At 41.8% G+C, this 21,322-nt stretch overlaps 1 protein-coding gene and 1 pseudogene across 1 annotated transcript in view; one reads left to right on the forward strand and one right to left on the reverse strand.

The window, feature by feature from the left end:
- The window catches only part of LOC140119963 (uncharacterized), a 1,020,783-nt gene that overhangs the window by 915,623 nt on the left and 83,838 nt on the right, over positions 1-21,322 (reverse strand). The window lies entirely within an intron of this gene.
- Positions 10,111-15,370, forward strand: LOC140119796 (uncharacterized; annotated as a pseudogene).

Here is a 21,322-nt window from a genome sequence, read left to right on the forward strand (position 1 = left end):
TGGCGTTCTCCTGATCCTCCCTCCTTGCATCAGTGGTTGGGCCGTGTTGGTGAGTTGCAGAGGATGGAAAGCCTTTTGAATACCAACCGCAGGAGAGCTGCTCGCTCTCAAAAGACTTGGTTCCATTGTGGCATCCCCTTGCTATCTGGAACTGACTAGTACAGTGCCGGTTCGGCCGCAGGATGGTGAACCTACGGAGCTCTGGTAGGGGAAGGCACGGTTCTTTCTTTCTTTCCTTCTTTCTTTTTCTTTTTAATCATCTCCCTCCCCTTGCTTTCTACCCTTCCTTTTTACCTCTGCTGACCCTCCACGGCTGCCCTCTCAGTCCCCATTTACTCTGGAGTTACCTTTAGTAATTGATTAAGAACATGAGGTTAGTGAAGATACTCTGGATAATTTCCGTATTACTAAATGACGATTTATTGTATTTCTGTTGCTGTGTATTTTCTCTCCATAGTGGAATATTGAGTATTTGTACCCCTCCCCCATACTGGGTACGATCTGGTACCTCAGATACTTTTCTTCTTGTATATCCCCTCCCCTTCCCTTAAGTCTGATCCTTTCATCCTTTTACTGTTTTAAAAATTTTATAAAAATTTAAATATAAAAAAAAAATGTATCATAGTTTTTCGACTGCCACTTTTTCAAGTTTCCTGAAGTTGGCTTACTTAATCATTGCAATGAACGGAGCCAGCGCCAGAAGCTGCGGGTGTGGGCTATATATTATAGCCATGTCTGCAGTGTATGAGGTGACTGGAGCAGATACATGAGGAGACATGGTGACTACATGATCTCCTGTGGTAATAATTCTCCTATATGTGAGATATCAGCCATGTCTGCAGTGTATGAGGTGGCTGGAGCAGATACATGAGGAGACATGGAGACTACATGATGTCCTGTGGTAATAATTCCTCTATATATGATATATCAGCCATGTCTGCAGTGTATGAGGTAACTGGAGGAGATCCATGAGGAGACATGGTGACTACATGATCTCCTGTGGTAATAATTCTCCTATATATGATATATCAGCCATGTCTGCAGTGTATGAGGTGACTGGTGCAGATACATGAGGAGACGTGGTGACTACATGATGTCCTGTGGTAATAATTCCCCTATATATGATATATCAGCCATGTCTGCAGTGTATGAGGTGACTGGGAGCAGATACATGAGGAGACATGGTGACTACATGATGTCCTGTGGTAATAATTCTCCTATATATGATATATCAGCCATGTCTGCAGTGTATGAGGTGACTGGAGCAGATACATGAGGAGACATGGTGACTACATGATCTCCTGTGGTAATACTTCTCCTATATATGATATATCAGCCATGTCTGCAGTGTGTGAGGTGACTGGGAGCAGATACATGAGGAGACATGGTGACTACATGATCTCCTGTGGTAATAATTCTCCTATATATGATATATCAGACATGTCTGCAGTGTGTGAGGTGACTGGGAGCAGATACATGAGGAGACCTGTGACTACATGATCTCCTGTGGTAATAATTCCCCTATATATGATATATCAGACATGTCTGCAGCGTGTGAGGTGACTGGAGCAGATACATGAGGAGACATGGTGACTACATGATCTCCTGTGGTAATAATTCTCCTATATATGATATATCAGACATGTCTGCAGTGTGTGAGGTGACTGGGAGCAGATACATGAGGAGACCTGTGACTACATGATCTCCTGTGGTAATAATTCCCCTATATATGATATATCAGACATGTCTGCAGCGTGTGAGGTGACTGGAGCAGATACATGAGGAGACATGGTGACTACATGATATCCTGTGGTAATAATTCTCCTATATATGATATATCAGCCATGTCTGCAGTGTGTGAGGTGACTGGGAGCAGATACATGAGGAGACCTGTGACTACATGATCTCCTGTGGTAATAATTCCCCTATATATGATATATCAGACATGTCTGCAGCGTGTGAGGTGACTGGAGCAGATACATGAGGAGACATGGTGACTACATGATGTCCTGTGGTAATAATTCTCCTATATATGATATATCAGCCATGTCTGCAGTGTGTGAGGTGACTGGAGCAGATACATGAGGAGACATGGTGACTACATGATCTCCTGTGATAATACATTGCTCCAAAATGGGAATGCAGTGGGACTGTCCCAGTTTTCCTTTGCAGGTGTTTTTTCCCACTGTGTCCCAGACATCTCCTCCGATTACCTTCTTCTAGTCCGGAAACATGCAGATTTGTAGCACACAGGTATTGGGATGTGGAGACGACGAAAGATTGCTGCTCCTACTACAGTTCTTGTCATTCAGTAGGTTTCTACAGGCTGGCCCCACCCCCTAATGTAGCCTGTGTGAGCAGAGACCCGGCCCACTGACCTCACTGAGGAACTCTGGGTAAGCAGAGCAGGAATTAGGCAAAGGAGAGAGCAGGGCAGCTTCCCAGGGCATTTCATAATCTAATGGTCTCCTACCCAAGAGACCTCTGTGGAGTCTGAAGACTAAACCCTTAACACTGCAGTTTTAGAGACAAAACAGAACAGAGATACAGCAGTGAACATGGGAGGGAGCGTGCAGCCACTGGAACAAATATCTGATTTTCCAGTCTTTCCCCGTCTTCCTTCATGACTAGTAAGTGTATCTTTAAGTTTTGCTTACTGTAGTGTATACACTATGTGCATGTATGTATATATGTAGATATGTAGTTGTATGTTTGAGTGAGAAGGTATTTATAGCAAGTCCTGCACACAATTGTTTTTTTTCCTCAGGTGTTACAGTTGTGTTTTCTGCTGCTGTCTCACAGCTTCATGTATTGTTATTGGATCATGATCACTGGTGAGGGTTCCTCAACTCTGTGTTTTTTTTTCAAAAATCTCTAACTATTTTTTCATTTTTCCAGCTGTGTGAGGGCCTATTTTCTGGGTAACAAATTATTCTTGTCAGTGATATCATTTATTATTCCATACCGTGTACTGGGAAGCTGGAAAAATATTTTAAACATGTTGAAATTGGTGAATAGGCATTTGTGTCACTTTCTTGTTCCTTATAGCCTAATAATCATGTTATCTTTAATCTATGGGTCAATAAGATTATTGAGATACCATACTTTTTTTCCCCCACATTAGATTTTATTTAGCAAATTTAGTAAAACGTAAGAAAAAATATCTATTGTTTTTGTATCACCATCTTCCAAGTGGCACAACATTTTTATTTTCTGGCTATGGAGGTGGTTGATGGTGTGCTTTTTGCGGAACATGTTGTACTTTGTGCCAGTATCATTCTGGAGTACATACCGTATATTTTTTTTATCACTTTTTATTACATTTTTGTGGGATTCTATAGTTAAAAATCATATTTTTTGGTGGATTTTTACGTTTTTTTTTTTATGGTGTTCATCGAGCAGGTTCAATAATAATCTTTTTTAATTCTATGGGTCGTTATGGACGCGGTGATGCTATATATGTGGGTTTTGTGTTATGATTTAGATTTTTTCCTGGTGCATGTTAGGCCCCTTCTCCACTGGCGTTTTTCACGCGCGAGTTCTGCGCGTGCATTTGACGCTCAGAACTCGCATTGCACTCTGTCCCATTGTATTCAATGGGTCTTTCTCCATTAGCGTGGTTTTTAACGCGCGTGCTTGCGTTCGTTTGCACGCGCGTCAAAATCGCAGCATGCTCTATTTTTGCGGGTCACGCGCGTTTTTCACGCCCCATTCAAGTCTATGGAGATGCATCAAGAACGCATTGCACTCGCAATCATTGCAAGTGCAATGCGAGTGCAATGCGTTTTAAACGTAAGGGTTGCTAGGTGACCAGAATAACATTATTTCCCCTGCTCGCGATCGAGCATTTAATTAAAAAAACACAATGAAGAACAGTGAAGAATAGAATAAAATCATTGTACACAGTGAACACAGTGACCACAGGATCATTTAAGATAAAAACACAGTGCAGAACACAGTGCAGAATAGATTACAGATGTTCGGCACATCTGCTTACTTGTCGGGAGATACGCGCGGAACGGTGCGAACAAAATAGCATGTGAAGAACAATATATATGTGTGAAGAATACATTGCAGATGTATGGAAACATCTGCAATGTGTTCTTTACACACATATATATTGTTCTTCACATGCTATTTTGTTCGCGCCGTTCCGCGCGTATCTCCCGACAAGTAAGCAGATGTGCCGAACATCTGTAATCTATTCTGCACTGTGTTCTGCACTGTGTTTTTATCTTAAATGATCCTGTGTTCACTGTGTTCACTGTGTACAATGTTTTTATTCTATTCTTCACTGTTCTTCACATCTGCTAAATTGTCGGGAGATTATATACGCGCGGAACAGTGAAGAATAGATCGCCGATGTTTGCAAATTATCAGAAGACATTGGGGGTCATTTATTAAGGGCCCGATTCGCGTTTTCCCGACGTGTTACCCGAATATTTCCGTTTTGCGCCGCTTGTACTTAAATTGCCCCGGGATTTTGGCGCACGCGATCGGATTGTGGCGCATCGGCGCTGGCATGCGCGCGACGGAAATCGGGGGGCGTGGCCGAACGAAAACCCGACGTATTCGGAAAAACCGCCGCATTTAAAAACCGAAAATGTGTCGCATAAGGACCGCTTACCTTCACCTGGTCCAGCTCGGTGCATTCCGGCGCGATGAGTTTACTTTCAGCGCAGCAGCGCCACCTGGTGGACGGCGGAAGAACTACCTTATTAAATCCCGGCCGGACCCGAATCCAGAGCGGAGAAGCCGCCGCTGGAACGCGAATGGACCGGGTAAGTAAATTTGCCCCATTATTTTTCAATTAAATAACACATTTTAATCCCAAACCATGGTCCCTTTGAAATATGCTCGAGTCTCCCATTGAATCGCGCGTCAAAAATGCGCCGAAAACGCAAAAAAAACGCAAATTACTCCAAGGAAAAATGCAACAAAAACGCAGCAAAAACGTCAGTTTTTCACGCATTGCACACGCACGTGAAACGCAACGCTAGTGTGCAAGAGGCCTAAGTATGGCGTGCGTGACCAATTTTTTTTTTCTAAATGCAGCGTTTTTTCCGAATCCGTAGGGTTTTCGTTCGACCACGCCCCTGATTTCCGTCGCGTGCATGCCAGCGCTGATGCGCCCCAATCCGATCGCGTGCGCCAAAATCCTGGGACAATTCAGGGAAAATCGGCGCAAATCGGAAATATTCGGGTAACACGTCGGGAAAACGCGAATCGGGCCCTTAGTAAATGACCTATATGTTTATGGGGCTTATAAGCATTTTATTAATTTATGAATTTATTTTTATTTAAGAACAGTTTTTTAAAACTTTTTAATTAGCTCCACCATGGGACATGAACAGCGATCAACTGATGTATTGCAGGGTATTAGCTCAGTCAGCCTAAATACTGTACCTTTATAGGCACTTTACCTTTACTCTCTGTACCTTTACAGGCACTGCCTGTGGACAGCCCTGGGGTTCTGATCGGACCTCAGGGCTGCCATGGTAACGATCAGCGCCCATGAAGACCGAGCTCGCTTCTACCATAGGTGTTACACTGGGGTGAAACTGTTGGTTACAGCTGAAACCCCGTGCATGCCAATGCCAGCTCTGATTTTGAGCTGAATCGGAATCATTTCAGCGGCGGATATATCCGCCACTGAGCACTAAGTGCCAAAGCTCAGCAACGTATATATCCACTGTTGAGCGGTAAGGGGTTTAACCATGGACCAACTATGCAAACCTACAGCTGTAACATAGGTAAAATACGGATTATACGTGACCCTCAAATACGACCATTACAGCCGCATAGAAAAACAATAATTTTGTGCATGTAGCCCAAGTGTGTAGAAATATGATTTGACAGAAAGGGGTTGAAAAGAGGAATTGTACTCATCTTAACCACCTTTTCACCTTTCAATTGTTTATGTCCCCTAGCTAACAACAGAAAAAAATTGATTGTTTCTTCCTAGTTATGACGTATAAAGATGGAGGCAAAAAGGAGGCCCCCGCCTACCTATATACATCTAATAATAATAATAATTCTTTATTCAGATAGCGCACACAGATTACGCAGCGCTGCACAAAGCATGCAAATCAGTCCCTGTCCCCGTGGGGCTCACAATCTAAACAACCTAACAGTATGTTTTTGGAGTGCGGAAGGAAACCGGAGTACCCGGAGCAAACCCACACAAACACAGAGAGAACATACAAACTCTTTGCAGATGTTGACGTGGGTGGGATTCAAACCCAGGACCCCAACGCTGCAAGGCAGAAGTGCTACACACTCAGTCTATGGATACGTCAAGCACAGCTCCTGTACCCATCCCGTTACTGAGCTGCTGGTATTGATTTGTTATTTTTCAATCAAATTCCATTCACTGTCTAACTATATGGTGCAGGTAAGAGGAAATGTTGAGGCCAAAAACATCATTCTTTATTTCATATTGTTAAAACCATTGGTAAAAAGGAAAAGATTGATTGTGAGTTTATGGATAAGCTGAAAAGGGGTTCTGCTAGGGGCGTGGCTTGGGGATTGCATTTTGTCCCTATTTATCTTTATGTAAAGTTCCTCTCTAAAGGAATGCGTCATAGGTAAAGCCTTCATTTAAACCTTTTGGACTGAGGCTTTCTAATCCATCGGGCCTCTTGACGATATTATCGAGTCTTTTGTCGATATTGCCCTTATGAGGACCCGGTTTTATTTGGTCAATGGCCCAAAATTTCAAATGGCCTATCCTACCATCATGGCATAGCTTGACATGTTTTGCTAACGAAGTTTCTTTGTCTGTACGGACTGAACTTAGATGGGAGGATATGGGTCTTCACAGTTCTTGAATCGTTTTCCCAATGTAAATCTTTGGGCATGCACATCGGACTATGTAGACGTCACAGGTGCTTTTACAGTTCAAAAATTTCCGAATTGTGAAGATATTACCAGATATAAGGGCATATATTTGCAAAAACTGCAATCGCCACATGGGAATGATCCCATGATGGGTGTGTATAGCCATGTCTTTTTTTGGAGGGGCTCCTATAACAGAGTGACTGTGTACCAGTCTATCTTTAATATTTCTACCCCGCCGTTAGGTTATAGAGGTCCATTTCCTATTACTTCAGTCAAATCCGTATTAGCTTGTAACAAAGGCCAAAATTTATGCAGAATTTTCTTCACATTCTCTGCATAGGAATCTTCTTTCTTTTTAATCCCATTGTTGATGAGAGACTCTCAGTTAGTCGTTTTTGCTTGTTTATATGCACGTTTTTAAGGGTATCTTATTTCCTTAAAACGATTAAAGAGTATTTAGCATTCTTTCAAAATCATAGTTTCATAGTTTATACGGTTGAAAAAAGACACTTGTCCATCAAGTTCAACCAAGGAAGGGTAGGGATTGGATGAGGAAGGGATTTAGGGGAAACAATCCTATAAAGCATAACAATCAATGTTATTTAGGTGTAAAAAGGCATCTAGACCCTTCTTGAAGCTCTCCGCTGTCCCTGCTGTGACCAGCGCCTGAGGCAGGCTATTCCACAGATTGACAGTTCTCATAGTAAAAAAGCCTTGTCGCCTCCGGTGATTAAACCTTGGTTTCTCCAAACGGAGACAGTGCCCCCTCGTCTTTTGATTTGATTTAATCTGGAACAACTTATCACCATATTTTTTGTATGGACCATTCATATATTTATATAAATTAATCATGTCCCCTCGTAGTCGTCTCTTTTCCAGACTAAATAAATCTAGTTGTTTTAATCTTTCCTCATAACTAAGACCCTCCATACCCCTTATCAGTTTTGTGGCTCTACGTTGAACCCTCTCCAGCTCCAGGGCATCCTTTTTATGGACCGGTGCCCAGAACTGGACAGCATATTCCAGGTGAGGCCGAACCAATGCCTTGTATAGTGGTAATATTACATCCCTATCACGAGAGTCCATACCACTTTTGATACATGACATGATCCTACTAGCTTTAGAGGCATGCTGTTATTCAATTTATGATCTACTAGTACCCCCAGGTCCTTCTCAACAAGAGACTCTCCCAGATTTACTCCCCCAAGGACATATTTTGCCATTGGATTATTGGATCCAAACAGTTTCTTCTGGCTCTAAGGTATTGGCTAACCGGGATAAGTCTAGCCCTTTAAGTCTAGTTGGACGGGAATCAGGCTCGTGGAGAGGTAAGTCCGGGCCTGGGGGGAACCGCGCCAAACGGAAGGTCACGGGTATGCCCGCGTCTCATCACTGACCACTCCCAGGGGACTAGGGACACTGCATACAAAAAAGGTAAACTTATCTTTTCTTGGAAAAAGCCAGTTTTACTACAAAAACTCTTTGGCAATGTGTACACTATTCTCTTTGGGGATGTGAGGGAGCCATAAAAATGGCTTCTGATGACAGGTTCCCTTGAATGCTTGTGGCCCCAGCTAATTTTCTTTCACTTTTCCCAAATACTCCTGTGACTGACTGTGATTTACACTCTTTTCAATTCTAGGATCAAACCCCCCCAATGGAAAATCTGTTTATGCCCTATTAACCCTTTATCTCCGTACCCGTTTCGAAGTTAAGGCAAAGCCATTTTTCAGCTTTTAGCTGTGGGTGTTTGGAGAGGGCTCATGAGCCATCTCCATACACGATGGGTGTTTGCTGCATATTACAGAAAATACCCACTGGTAACACTGGTTTACCAGCAGCGGTAAAAAACACCCTAGGGGATTTGAAAAATAGTAAATAAATGAATTAATAAAAAAAAAACTAAAAATTCAAGTTACCCCCCTTTCCCTGGACTTTATATAAATATAAATAAAAAGTTATCAAAATAAGATTTATCAAAATATAATAACTGTTATTCACGGCATTAAACCCTGTAATGGAAATTAGCGGCCACAGTCGAAAATGCCACAATTTTTATGAAAAGTAATCAAAAGGCCATACAGTTCTCAAAATTATAGCACTGAAAACGTCATCTCATCTTGCATAAATGACACCACCCACAGCTCCAGAACATGGCAAAATGAAGAACTTTTTTTTTTGTACAGGAGGTTTTACTTTTTGTAAATGTATGAAAACATTATAAAACCTATATAAATTTGGAATCCCTGTGATCGCGCCGACCCAAAGAATATAGGAGATGTGTCATTTGGGATGTACAGTGAAAGCCATAAAAACAAAGCCCACAAGTAAATGGCGCAAATTAATTTTTTCGCCAATTTCACTGCATTTGGAATTTTTTCCCCACTTCCCAATACATGGAATATTACATAGTGTCACTATGAAGTGCAATTTTGTTATGCAGAAAACAAGCCCTCACGCAACTCTGTACATGGAAACATAAAAAGGTTATAGATTTTTAAATGTGGGTAGTGAAAAATGGAAATGTAAAAACAAAAAAGGTCTGGTTGTTAAGGGTTAATGACGCTGTAAAAACCAGAAACGGCAGTTGTAAATGGGTTAATACGAAAGACGATAACGAATACTGAGCTGTAGGTTATACTCATCTAAGGCAGTGGCTATGAACATGATGGCTGTCTGCAGACTTCACTCACCTGGTGACAGAAAGGCAGCTACCATCCCTGCAGTGAAAACTTGACCAACAGCAGGACTGCTGTCATAGAGGGGCATGGCCAAATCAGTGGAACGATAAAACAAGAAAGATGTTCTTCCAAATGGGAACTTATCTTCGGTCCTCCTCATTTTACCTCAGATTCTTTACATGCAGAAGCCTCACAAACAGGATGATGGCCCAGGATACAAGGATCCAATCCAAGGATACAACGGTCCAGCATACAAGGATCCTGGAGCTCACCCTGGAGATGATCTCCTTGATAACCGGAGAGGTGAGAGTCTCCCAGGACATTGCTCTTATCTCTAGGAATAACAGCGGGAAATGACTGGAGAGGTGAAGGATTCTTAGGATCTATGTAGTGATCAGTGTCTCCCCATACACAGGATTACACAGTAGTGAAGAAGTCGTCTGGTGAGTGTGTGACCCCCCGTGTGTCAGGAGGATGGACCCAGAGCCCCATCACCGAGCCCCCACCTCATTCACTGATACATGAGCAGAAGATCCTAGAACTTACCTCCAGGATCACTGAGCTGCTGAGCGGAGAGGTGAGCGCTGCCGGGAATGCTGGGACATTGTACAATAACACAAGGGAGGTGTCTGGGTGATGACTGTGTCATTGTGGGTGTCAGGTTCCTATAAGGTGTCAGGACGTCACTGTCTATTTCTCCATGGAGGAGTGGGAGTATATAGAAGGACACAAGGATCAGTACAAAGACATCATGATGGTTAAGGGTCCACTGGGGATGGAGAAGGACAGAGAGCAGAGGGCTGCCAGGATCCTGGACCTCACCCTGGAGATCATCTCCTTGATAACCAGAGAGGTGAGAGTCTAGGAGAACATAACTTTTATGTCTTTGAATTAAACTAGAAAGATGAAGGATTATGTGACTCTAACAGGGAGATTTATCAGAAGTGTATGTGGTAAAACTGTTCTAGATGCCCATGGCAACCAATCGGAGCTCTGCTTTAATTTAAACAGCTGTGGGAAAAATGAAAGCTGAGATCAGTTTTGTTGCCATGGGCAACTAGAATAGTTCTTTTCTGAGACACTTTTTGATCTCCCCCTGTGTATTGATCCATGTCTCCTAATAAACAGGATTACAAAGTAATGAAGAAGTCGTCTGGAGAGTGTGTGACCCCCCGTGTGTCAGGAGGATGGACCCAGAGCCCCATCACCGAGCCTCCACCTCATTCACTGATACATGAGCAGAAGATCCTAGAACTTACCTCCAGGATCACTGAGCTGCTGAGCGGAGAGGTGAGCGCTGCCGGGAATGCTGGGACATTGTACAATAACACAAGGGAGGTGTCTGGGTGATGACTGTGTCATTGTTGGTGTCAGGTTCCTATAAGGTGTCAGGACGTCACTGTCTATTTCTCCATGGAGGAGTGGGAGTATATAGAAGGACACATGGACCAGTACAAGGGCATCATGATGGAGGACCACCAGCCCCTCACATCACCAGGTAAGCGGAGACCTTCCTTATTATAGAGGACAGAGCAGGTTTGAGGTCACCTCCTCCATCATCTCATCATCACATATAGACAATGTATTCAGTCTCTGTGTATTTTTTTCTAAAGATGGATCCAGTCAGAGAAATCTGTACCCACCGTCTGTACCCACATGTTGTGTTACTATGCGGCTCTGAGGGATATTATTGGATATTTCCTCTCCTCAGACATTTGAGGCTGGAGATATAGTGACTGGAGATTTATAAATGGAAGAACTGAATGATATCTAGAAACTTCTACAGGGATTTGCCTCATTTTACACTTGCTATTGAGGTAGATTGTTTTCCTTGTAGATTTGATTTTAGGGTGAATGACTGTTCCTCCCAGGGAATAGATTAACTTGAAATTCTCACTAAGCATGAAGTATACAGCTGGCCATGTATCTGGATGGTGGTTATGTTATAGTACAGGTGTCGTGTATATGTGGCCGGACGCGACTTCCTCCACTTATTTTAGCCATTTTCTGGGACTGTTAGGCTCTAGGGTAAGATGGGAATCTCTGGTTACACAATCCTCTCAAGTCCTGGAAGCAGAAGAATCCGATTTCTAAGAATTTGATGACTGTTTTGTATTTGGTTGTTGGATTCTCATCATATTATCTGACAATGTATTATATAAGCAATGAATATCTATGATGTTGGTTGTTTTTTTATCCATTGCCGACTGTATGTTACTGACACGTTGCTTCACTTCTGCTTGTAAAGGAAACTTCCATAATTGATTTCTTGGCCATAATTTTCAGGAGACAAAAGTAGACAAGGTTCCCATGGACGTCCCCCCTCATCTTCTTATGGTGAAGTAAAAGACAATCAATCGCATGTTTTTACAAAGGAGGAAAATCTCGAAGATTTAAGGAAGTTTTCACGTGAGAAGCAGTTTACCCAGAAATCAAGTTCTGATCAACATGTGAAAATTCACACAGGGACGAAACCATTTTCATGTCTTGAATGCGGAAAATGTTTTAAGAATCAAACAATTCTTAATAAGCATCAGGGGAGTCACATATCAATTGAGAAGCCATTTTCATGTCCTGAATGTGGAAAATGTTTTGTTAACAAAGCAGGTCTAGGTCAACACCTGAAATTTCATACAGTGGAGAAGCCGTTTTCATGCAGTAAATGTGGAAAATGTTTTATAAATGAATCAATTCTTCATAGACATCAGAGAAGTCACATTTCAGAGGAGAAGACATTTTCATGTACTGAATGTGAGAAATGTTTTGGTAAGAAAGCAGGTCTTGTTCAACACCTGAAAATTCACTCAGAGGAGAAGCCATTTTCTTGTACTGAATGTGGAAAATGTTTTAGCCAAAAACGAAATCTCATCAGACATCAGAGAATCCACACAGGGGAGGAGCCATTTTTATGTACTGAATGCGGAAAATGTTTTTGGGAAAAGGGACAGCTTTGTAGACATCTGATGATTCACACAGGGGAGAAGCCATTTTCTTGCACTGAATGTGGAAAATGTTTTAGGGAAAAGGGAAAGCTTTGTAGACACCTGATGATTCACACAGGGGAGAAGCCGTTTTCATGTACTGAATGTGGAAAATGTTTTAGCCGAAAAGGACAGCTTGTTGGTCATCAGATAATTCACACAGGAGTGAAGCCGTTTTCATGTACTGAATGTGGAAAATGTTTTGGTGCACAAAAAGATCTTTTTAGACATCAGAGAATTCACACAGGGGAGAAACCATTTTTATGTACTGAATGTGGAAAATGCTTTAGTTATAAATTACTTCTTGTTAAACATCAGGGAACTCACACAGGGGAGGAGCCATTTTCATGTACTGAATGTGGAAAATGCTTTAGTTCTAAATCACTTCTTGTTAAACATCAGAGAACTCACACAGGGGAGGAGCCATTTTCATGTACTGAATGTGGAAAATGTTTTGAAGGAAAAGGAGAGCTTAGTAGACATCTGATGATCCACACAGGGGTGAAGCCATTTTCATGTACTGAATGTGGAAAATGTTTTGGCCGAAAAGGAGAGCTTGTTGGTCATCAGATAATTCACACAGGAGAGAAGCCGTTTTCATGTACTAAATGTGGAAAACGTTTTAACCAAAAGCGAAGTCTTTTTAGACATCAGAGAATTCACACAGGGGAGAAGTCCTTCTCATGTCCTGAATGTGGAAAATGTTTTAGCCAAAAACCAGATCTCAGCAGACATCAGAGAATCCACACAGGGGAGAAGCCATTTTTATGTACTGAATGTGGAAAATGTTTTAGGGAAAAGGGGCAGCTTTCTATACATCTGAGAACTCACGCAGGGGAGAAACCATATTCTTGTACAGAATGTGGAAAATGTTTTATTTATAAATCAGGTCTTGTTGAACATCAGAGAATTCACACAGGCGAGAAACCATTTTTCTGTACTGAATGTGGAAAATGTTTTAGTCGTAAATCAAATTTTTCTACACACCAGAGAATACACACGGTGGGGAAGAGCTGTTAATATTAATAGTGTATGAAAAGTTTGGAGAGTGATTGTTGGACTTCCAATCCATTCCAATGGGCTGATTATCCAAAGCTTACGGATGTGGGCAGCTCCTCGAGGCAATCATCATGAAAAATATTTTTATGAAGATCTGGTCTATACAATTGGCCTATTGTGAATGATCACAGGACAAATGGTTTCTTAGGTGACTGTTGCATATCACCAGTCATTGTCAGCAGCTCATCCCCGAGTCTTGGTGGCAGGGAGCTGTTCCGACGTCAATTGAAGAACTTTCCAAACACCAGTACCTTGTGTTTTGTCTTGTTAATCTGCCAAAGAATATATTTTGTTGGGACATAACCTAGGTAACCTAATCTTTAGGGCTCTTTCACATTGGCGTTGTTTTTCACGCCCGTGTTTTAGTAATTTCCATGGATGCCTCACAAAGCCATTGATTTCGATGGGTGTTTTCATATTGGCTTGTGTTTTCACTGATCCGTTGTCCATGAAAATTGTAACATGTCCTATCCTTTCCAGATCACGGAAGCCAATAAAAGTCTATGTTAAACCTTTTTTTTTTTTTGTGGACACGGAGACGAAATGCAATGGATGCGTAACTGAAGCTGAACATCAACGCCAATGTGAAAGAGTCCTTATACAAATCAATTCAATAAGTTATGCTTAATTAAACACCGAAATCTGACTTGTTGCACCATAGGATAGTTAGTATATTATAGGAAATTAATAATATATAGGATATTAAAAATATATAGGATATTAATATAATAATATAACTTGTATTGATTCAAATATTATCAATATACATTCTATTCAAATATAAAAACTTTAGCACTCATGTAGTCTAAAAATAGACCAATATTCCCACATAGCTCAAAACATTCAAGTATGAGCACTATGAGATATTCATTAGTGTTTTCATACCGTGTACTGCTAGGATTAGCATTTAACGTAGACCAAGTTTTTATATATGAGCTTGGGTTTCTTAGATGTAGGTCAAAGCTCACATTTTTTGTTTTTATATTCTTAGTCAATGGTTGGTGCCATGGTTTGAATGCCTCTTTGCGAGGGTCTTGCATCCCTGATTTCTCACATCTCATTGTCCTTTCAAGACTTCTCTAAAACGCCAACCGAAAAAAGTTTAAAGTTAAACTCTATCCCATGGATAGGGCCTACCTTGGTGATCAGTGGGGGTTTCAGTGCTGAGACCCCCACAGATAGCGAAAACATAGGGGTTCATCGGATTAATGGAGATGGCCGCACATGTCCGTTCTGCTCTATTAATCTCTATGGACCTGACTGAAATGGCGAGCACTGAGACCCCCACTGACCAGGAAGTTGGCAATATCCCGTGGATAGGCTTTAGTTTGTGGGAAAACCCCTTTAAAATCACATACACAGCTCCCCCAACATGTTTTGCCATCAAAGTGGTGACATAAGGGGAAACACATGGGGTAATGTTAGTCCAAATTAAATGCAAATCCTAGAAGTACATTGTAAAAAAACACTAATGAATGTGTTTTGCTTCGTTCTGAACACAAGTGTTTAGGTGTAAACGTATCTGTGTTCGGGAGTCGCTCCTCCGCGATGCGCCTGAATTGTCTTTCATAGTGTTTTGTACCTGCCCCGGTGCCTCCATGTCATCTCCTGCAGCATCACTGCCTCCACCACAATGGCTTCTCTTATTGTAAAGTGACTTGTAGTTTTGATAAGTTCATTAAAGATTGTATAGAACTTTTTGTTTGTATATATTTGAGACTGGGAAAACTAAAGTTATTTCCTTTTTGCTTATTTTCAATTGATTTTTATGTGATTCCCTGTATGAATTAAATAACGCGTTTTTACTTATTTATTTATCTCTTCTTTATTGCATTTATTATACGTATGCCTATTGTCTGCATTTTACAGATCTCTAAGTACTAATTGTTAAAAGATATCGATGCTGGATATGGAGGGGTCTTTGTACTTTTATTCTTAAGGTCTGTGAAGGGGCCCTTCCCTGATGTTGCATCACCTGAAATACCCAAATCATAACATTCTTTTCTCTCTTTTATCTTAAAATATTTATGCCAACATAGTTTACGGAAAAACAGTTCTATGTCTTCATACCAATTAAATTTTTCATATTTATTAGTGGGGACAAAAGCATGTGAGTGCGTGATCTTGCGACACAAATCCTTTTTTGTCAGAATCTGTCGGGCAGAATCTGCCCCCCCCCCCCTATTTTGGTCGCGTGCAAGCCAGCACCAGTGCGGCAAAATCCGATCGCGTGTGCCAAAATCCTGGGGCAATTCAGCCCAAAACGGAAATATTTGGGAAACCTGATGAAAGTGCGGCGTTCGGACCCCTAGTAAATGAGCCTTATTATGTTTAATATAATTTTCTAGTCCCTGGACCTCCCACCAGGAGCTGATTTAGTCTCGGGAGACCTGATGTAATTCTCAATAGAGGAAGGTAAGAATATTTAGCACTTACATTTTTTGCTATGCATAGGTTATTACTTCAGTACATGTGAACCCACATGACTTTTACTTTGATTATTTTTGCTAGGGTATTTTGGCGCACCGATACATATCCCCTGATGAGCCCAGGAAGGGTGAAAAAAGCCCTGTCGGGATTTAGTTGTTCACCCTTTAGAGTCGGATCTGATCGCGGCTGTTAGAGTGTGGTGTCAGCTGTAATATACAGCTGACAGACGCAGCTTCTGGGGCCGGCTCTATTCGTGGGCTGGTGCCAGAAGCGGGACGTTATAGAACGTCCCCGTGCGGGAAGTACTATAACGTCCTGGTGCGCGTAGGGGTTAAAGAACGTCTTCTAGAGGGTTGGAAATATACTACTATAGTTACATTCTTGTATATAGGAGCAGTGTTATAGTATATTCTTTTACATAGGGGGCAGTATTATAGAAGTTAATATTCTTGTTTATTGGAGTCAATATAATAGTAGTTATATCAGACTAATGAGCCTTGCCCAAAAAGATTCTGACTACTGTAGAAATGTTCTGGCCCTTTTATGGTGCCAAACTTTTAGCCTGTCCACAGTGTCAGGGACAAATACAGAATTCTATAATCTATAGAATTCTATAACCTATAATCTACACATATAACCTGTTCATTCCTCATCTAGGAGGCTCAGGTTATTCTGTACACAGCTAAATATGTGTAGTATGTGTTTATTCCACAATAATCTACACATACAACATGTTCATTCCCCATCTAGGATGATAAGGGAATTTTGTACACAGCTAAATATGTGTAATATATGTTCATTCCAATATAATCTACACATACAACCTGTTCATTCCCCATCTAAGGCTATATTAACACTCCTGTAGCCCGCTGTACCGTAGCACGGCAGGCACACGGCAGTGCCGGGGAGAGGAGGAGGGGGAGAGCGCCGCTGGCGCCGTATTCCGTTGAAAGATAGGACATGTCCTATCTTTCTACGGGCAAAGGAGCGGTATGGTGCCGCACACGTGCGGCACCATACCACTCACGTTGGGGTGCCGACCGCCAATTGCCGTCTATGGGGGACGTATATTGGCCGTATATACGTCGCCCATATATATGTCCCCCGTATGGTAGTGTGAATGTAGCCTAAGGGTTCATTCACACGTGGTATGCCCACCATCCGGGCATACTGACGTGTGCTGGAGAGGAGGAGGAGATGGCCCCTTCCCACTCCATAGGAAACAGCGGCACACTCTGCTCTATCTTTTCCCGGTGTATGGCGCGGGACGGTGCCACACATGTGTGGCATCGTACCACCGCCAGGTCGTCATTGCAAAATGTCCCCGCAGACGGCCGTGGGAATGAGCCCTTCGATGTTGAGGGAATTCTGCACACAGCTCTTTGTGTGTAATATGTGTTAATTAACCCCTTAACGCTCTGCGCCGTAGCTCTACGGCGCAGAGGTATAAGGGATGTATGAAGAGGACTCACGGGCTGAGTCCTCTTAATACAGAGGTGGGGGTTGTTGCATATTGCAGCAAACCCCACCGCTAATAACCGTGGTCGGTGCTTGCACCGATCGCGGCTATTAACCCTTTAAACGCCGCCGGCAAAGTCGCCGGCAGCGTTTAAAAGACGGCGGCGCGCAGGCGCCGCCATCTTTATTACGATCGCCGCGCCCCCAAACGTCATCGGGGGGCGGCGATCGGTTGCCATGGTAGCCTCAGATCTTCGTTTGACCCGAGACTATCTGGCATCTGCAGATTCGTTACAATGAGCCACTGGCTCATTGTAATGAATGTGCTGCAAAAATGCCATATATTGCAATACAGAGGTATTGCAGTATATGGTAGGAGCGATCTGACTATCTAGGGTTAATGTACCCTAGATGGTCTAAAAAATAGTGAAAAAAATAAAAAAAAAAGTTTAAAAAATAAAAAAAATTAATAAAATATTAAAAGTTCAAATCACCCCCCTTTCCCTAGAACGGGTATAAAACATAATAAACAGTAAAAATCACAAACATATTAGGTATCGCCGCGTCCCAAAATGCCCGATTTATCAAAATATAAAAACGGTTACGGGCGGCGGTGTCCTCCGAGGCGGGAAATGACGCCCAAATGTCCGAAATGCGACTTTTACACCTTTTTACATAACATAAAAAATGAAATAAAAAATGATCAAAATGTCGCACAGACCTCAAAATGGTAGCAATGAAAACGTCGCCTCATTTCGCAAAAAATGAACCCTCACACATCTCCGTGCGCCAAAGTATGAAAAAGTTATTAGCGTCAGAAGATGGCAAAAAAATTTTTTTCTTTTTTGTACACATTCGTTTAATTTTTGAAAATGTATTAAAACACAATAAAACCTAAATAAATTTGGTATCACCGCAATCGCACCAAACCACAGAGTAAGGTAGGCGTGTTATTTGGAGCGAAGAGTGAAAGTCGTAAAAACTGAGCCCACAAGAACGTAACGTTTCAATTTTTCCACATTTGGAATTTTTTTTCAGCTTCGCAGTACACGGCATGTTAAAATAAATAACATTACGGGAAAGTAAAATTTGTTACGCACAAAATAAGCCCTCACACAGGTCTGTACACTTAAAATTAAAAAGTTATGGATTTTTGAAGTTGGAGAGCGAGAAATGAGCCGAAAAACCCTGCGTCCTTAAGGGGTTAAAGTATTACCTACCTGTTCATTCTCTGTTTAAAAAACATGGGAAACTCATTATACCTCTCTGTATTTGTATTAATCAGTTTAAAAGTTCATTCTTAAGGAGACATGGAGACATGATGTCCTGTGGTAATATTTCTCCTATATATGATATATCAGCCATGTCTGCAGTGTGTGATGTGACTGGAGCAGATACATGAAGAGACATGGTGACTACATGATGTCCTGTGGTAATAATTCTCCTATATATGATATATCAGCCATGTCTGCAGTGTATGAGGTGACTGGAGCAGATACATGAGGAGACATGGTGACTACATGATCTCCTGTGGTAATAATTCTCCTATATATGATATATCAGCCATGTCTGCAGTGTGTGAGGTGACTGGAACAGATACATGAGAAGACATGGTGACTACATGATGTCCTGTGGTAATAATTCTCCTATATATGATTTATCGGCCATGTCTGCAGTGTATGAGGTGACTGGAGCAGATATATGAGGAGACATGGTGACTACATGATGTCCTGTGGTAATAATTCTCCTATATATGATATATCAGCCATGTCTGCAGTGTGTGAGGTGACTGGGAGCAGATAAATGAGGAGACATGGTGACTACATGATGTCCTGTGGTAATAATTCTCCTATATGTGAGATATCAGCCATATCTGCAGTGTATGAGGTGACTGGAGCAGATACATGAGGAGACATGGTGACTACATGATGTCCTGTGGTAATAATTCTCCTATATATGATATATCAGACATGTCTGCAGTGTGTGAGGTGACTAGGAGCAGATAAATGAGGAGACATGGTGACTACATGATGTCCTGTGGTAATAATTCTCCTATATGTGAGATATCAGCCATATCTGCAGTGTATGAGGTGACCGGAGCAGATACATGAGGAGACATGGTGACTACATGATCTCATGTGGTAATAATTCTCCTATATATGATATATCAGACATGTCTGCAGTGTGTGAGGTGACTGGGAGCAGATACATGAGGAGACATGGTGACTACATGATCTCCTGTGGTAATAATTCTCCTATATATGATATATCAAACATGTCTGCAGTGTGTGAGGTGACTGGAGCAGATACATGAGGAGACATGGTGACTACATGATGTCCTGTGGTAATAATTCTCCTATATATATCAGCCATGTCTGCAGTGTATGAGGTGACTGGGAGCAGATACATGAGGAGACATGGTGACTACATGATGTCCTGTGGTAATAATTCTCCTATATATGATACATCAGCCATGTCTGCAGTGTATGAGGTGACTGGAGCAGATACATGAGGAGACATAGTGACTACATGATGTCCTGTGGTAATAATTCTCCTATATGTGATATATCAGACATGTCTGCAGTGTATGAGGTAACTGGAGCAGATACATGAGGAGACATAGTGACTACATGATGTCCTGTGGTAATAATTCTCCTATATGTGATATATCAGACATGTCTGCAGTGTATTAGGTAAAATAGTGGAATCCAGTCACACTGATTTTTGTTGTTATTTAAGTCGTTTTATTTAGAAATGCAAAATCTGTGTAACGTTTCGGTCAATCACTGACCTTCGTCGGACACAATTAGATGATGTTAGCAATGTGCATTGCTGCTGTGCAGGCTGTAGGCGCTTAGTGAATAGGCGGAGAGTCCGCTCTGTAAGGCGCTCCCCCCTTACAGAGCGGACTCTCCGCCTATTCACTAAGCGCCTACAGCCTGCACAGCAGCAATGCACATTGCTAACATCATCTAATTGTGTCCGACGAAGGTCAGTGATTGACCGAAACGTTACACAGATTTTGCATTTCTAAATAAAACGACTTAAATAACAACAAAAATCAGTGTGACTGGATTCCACTATTTTATGTATATACGGGATTGGGTCCCTATCCAGAGCACCTGAAGTAACCATAACCCGGTGTGCGGTACGACTCCTAGACATGCAGTGTATTAGGTGACTGGAGCAGATACATGAGGAGACATGGTGACTACATGATCTCCTGTGGTAATAATTCTCCTATATATGATATATCAGACATGTCTGCAGTGTGTGAGGTGACTGGAGCAGATACATGAGGAGACGTGGCGACTACATGATCTCCTGTGGTAATAATTCCCCTATATATGATATATCAGACATGTCTGCAGTGTGTGAGGTAACTGGAGCAGATACATGAGGAGACGTGGTGACTACATGATGTCCTGTGGTAATAATTCTCCTATATATGATATATCAGACATGTCTGCAGTGTGTGAGGTAACTGGAGCAGATACATGAGGAGACGTGGCGACTACATGATCTCCTGTGGTAATAATTCCCCTATATATGATATAGCAGCCATGTCTGCAGTGTATGAGGTGACTGGAGCAGATACATGAGGAGACATGGTGACTACATGATCTCCTGTGGTAATAATTCTCCTATATATGATATATCAGCCATGTCTGCAGTGTATGAAGTGACTGGGAGCAGATACATGAGGAGACATGGTGACTACATGATCTCCTGTGGTAATAAATCTCCTATATATGATATATCAGCCATGTCTGCAGTGTATGAAGTGACTGGGAGCAGATACATGAGGAGACATGGTGACTACATGATGTCCTGTGGTAATAATTCTCCTATATATGATATATCAGCCATGTC

This window comes from Engystomops pustulosus, chromosome 2 (genome assembly GCF_040894005.1).
Source record: "Engystomops pustulosus chromosome 2, aEngPut4.maternal, whole genome shotgun sequence".
In the NCBI taxonomy this organism is placed as follows: Eukaryota; Metazoa; Chordata; class Amphibia; order Anura; family Leptodactylidae; genus Engystomops; species Engystomops pustulosus.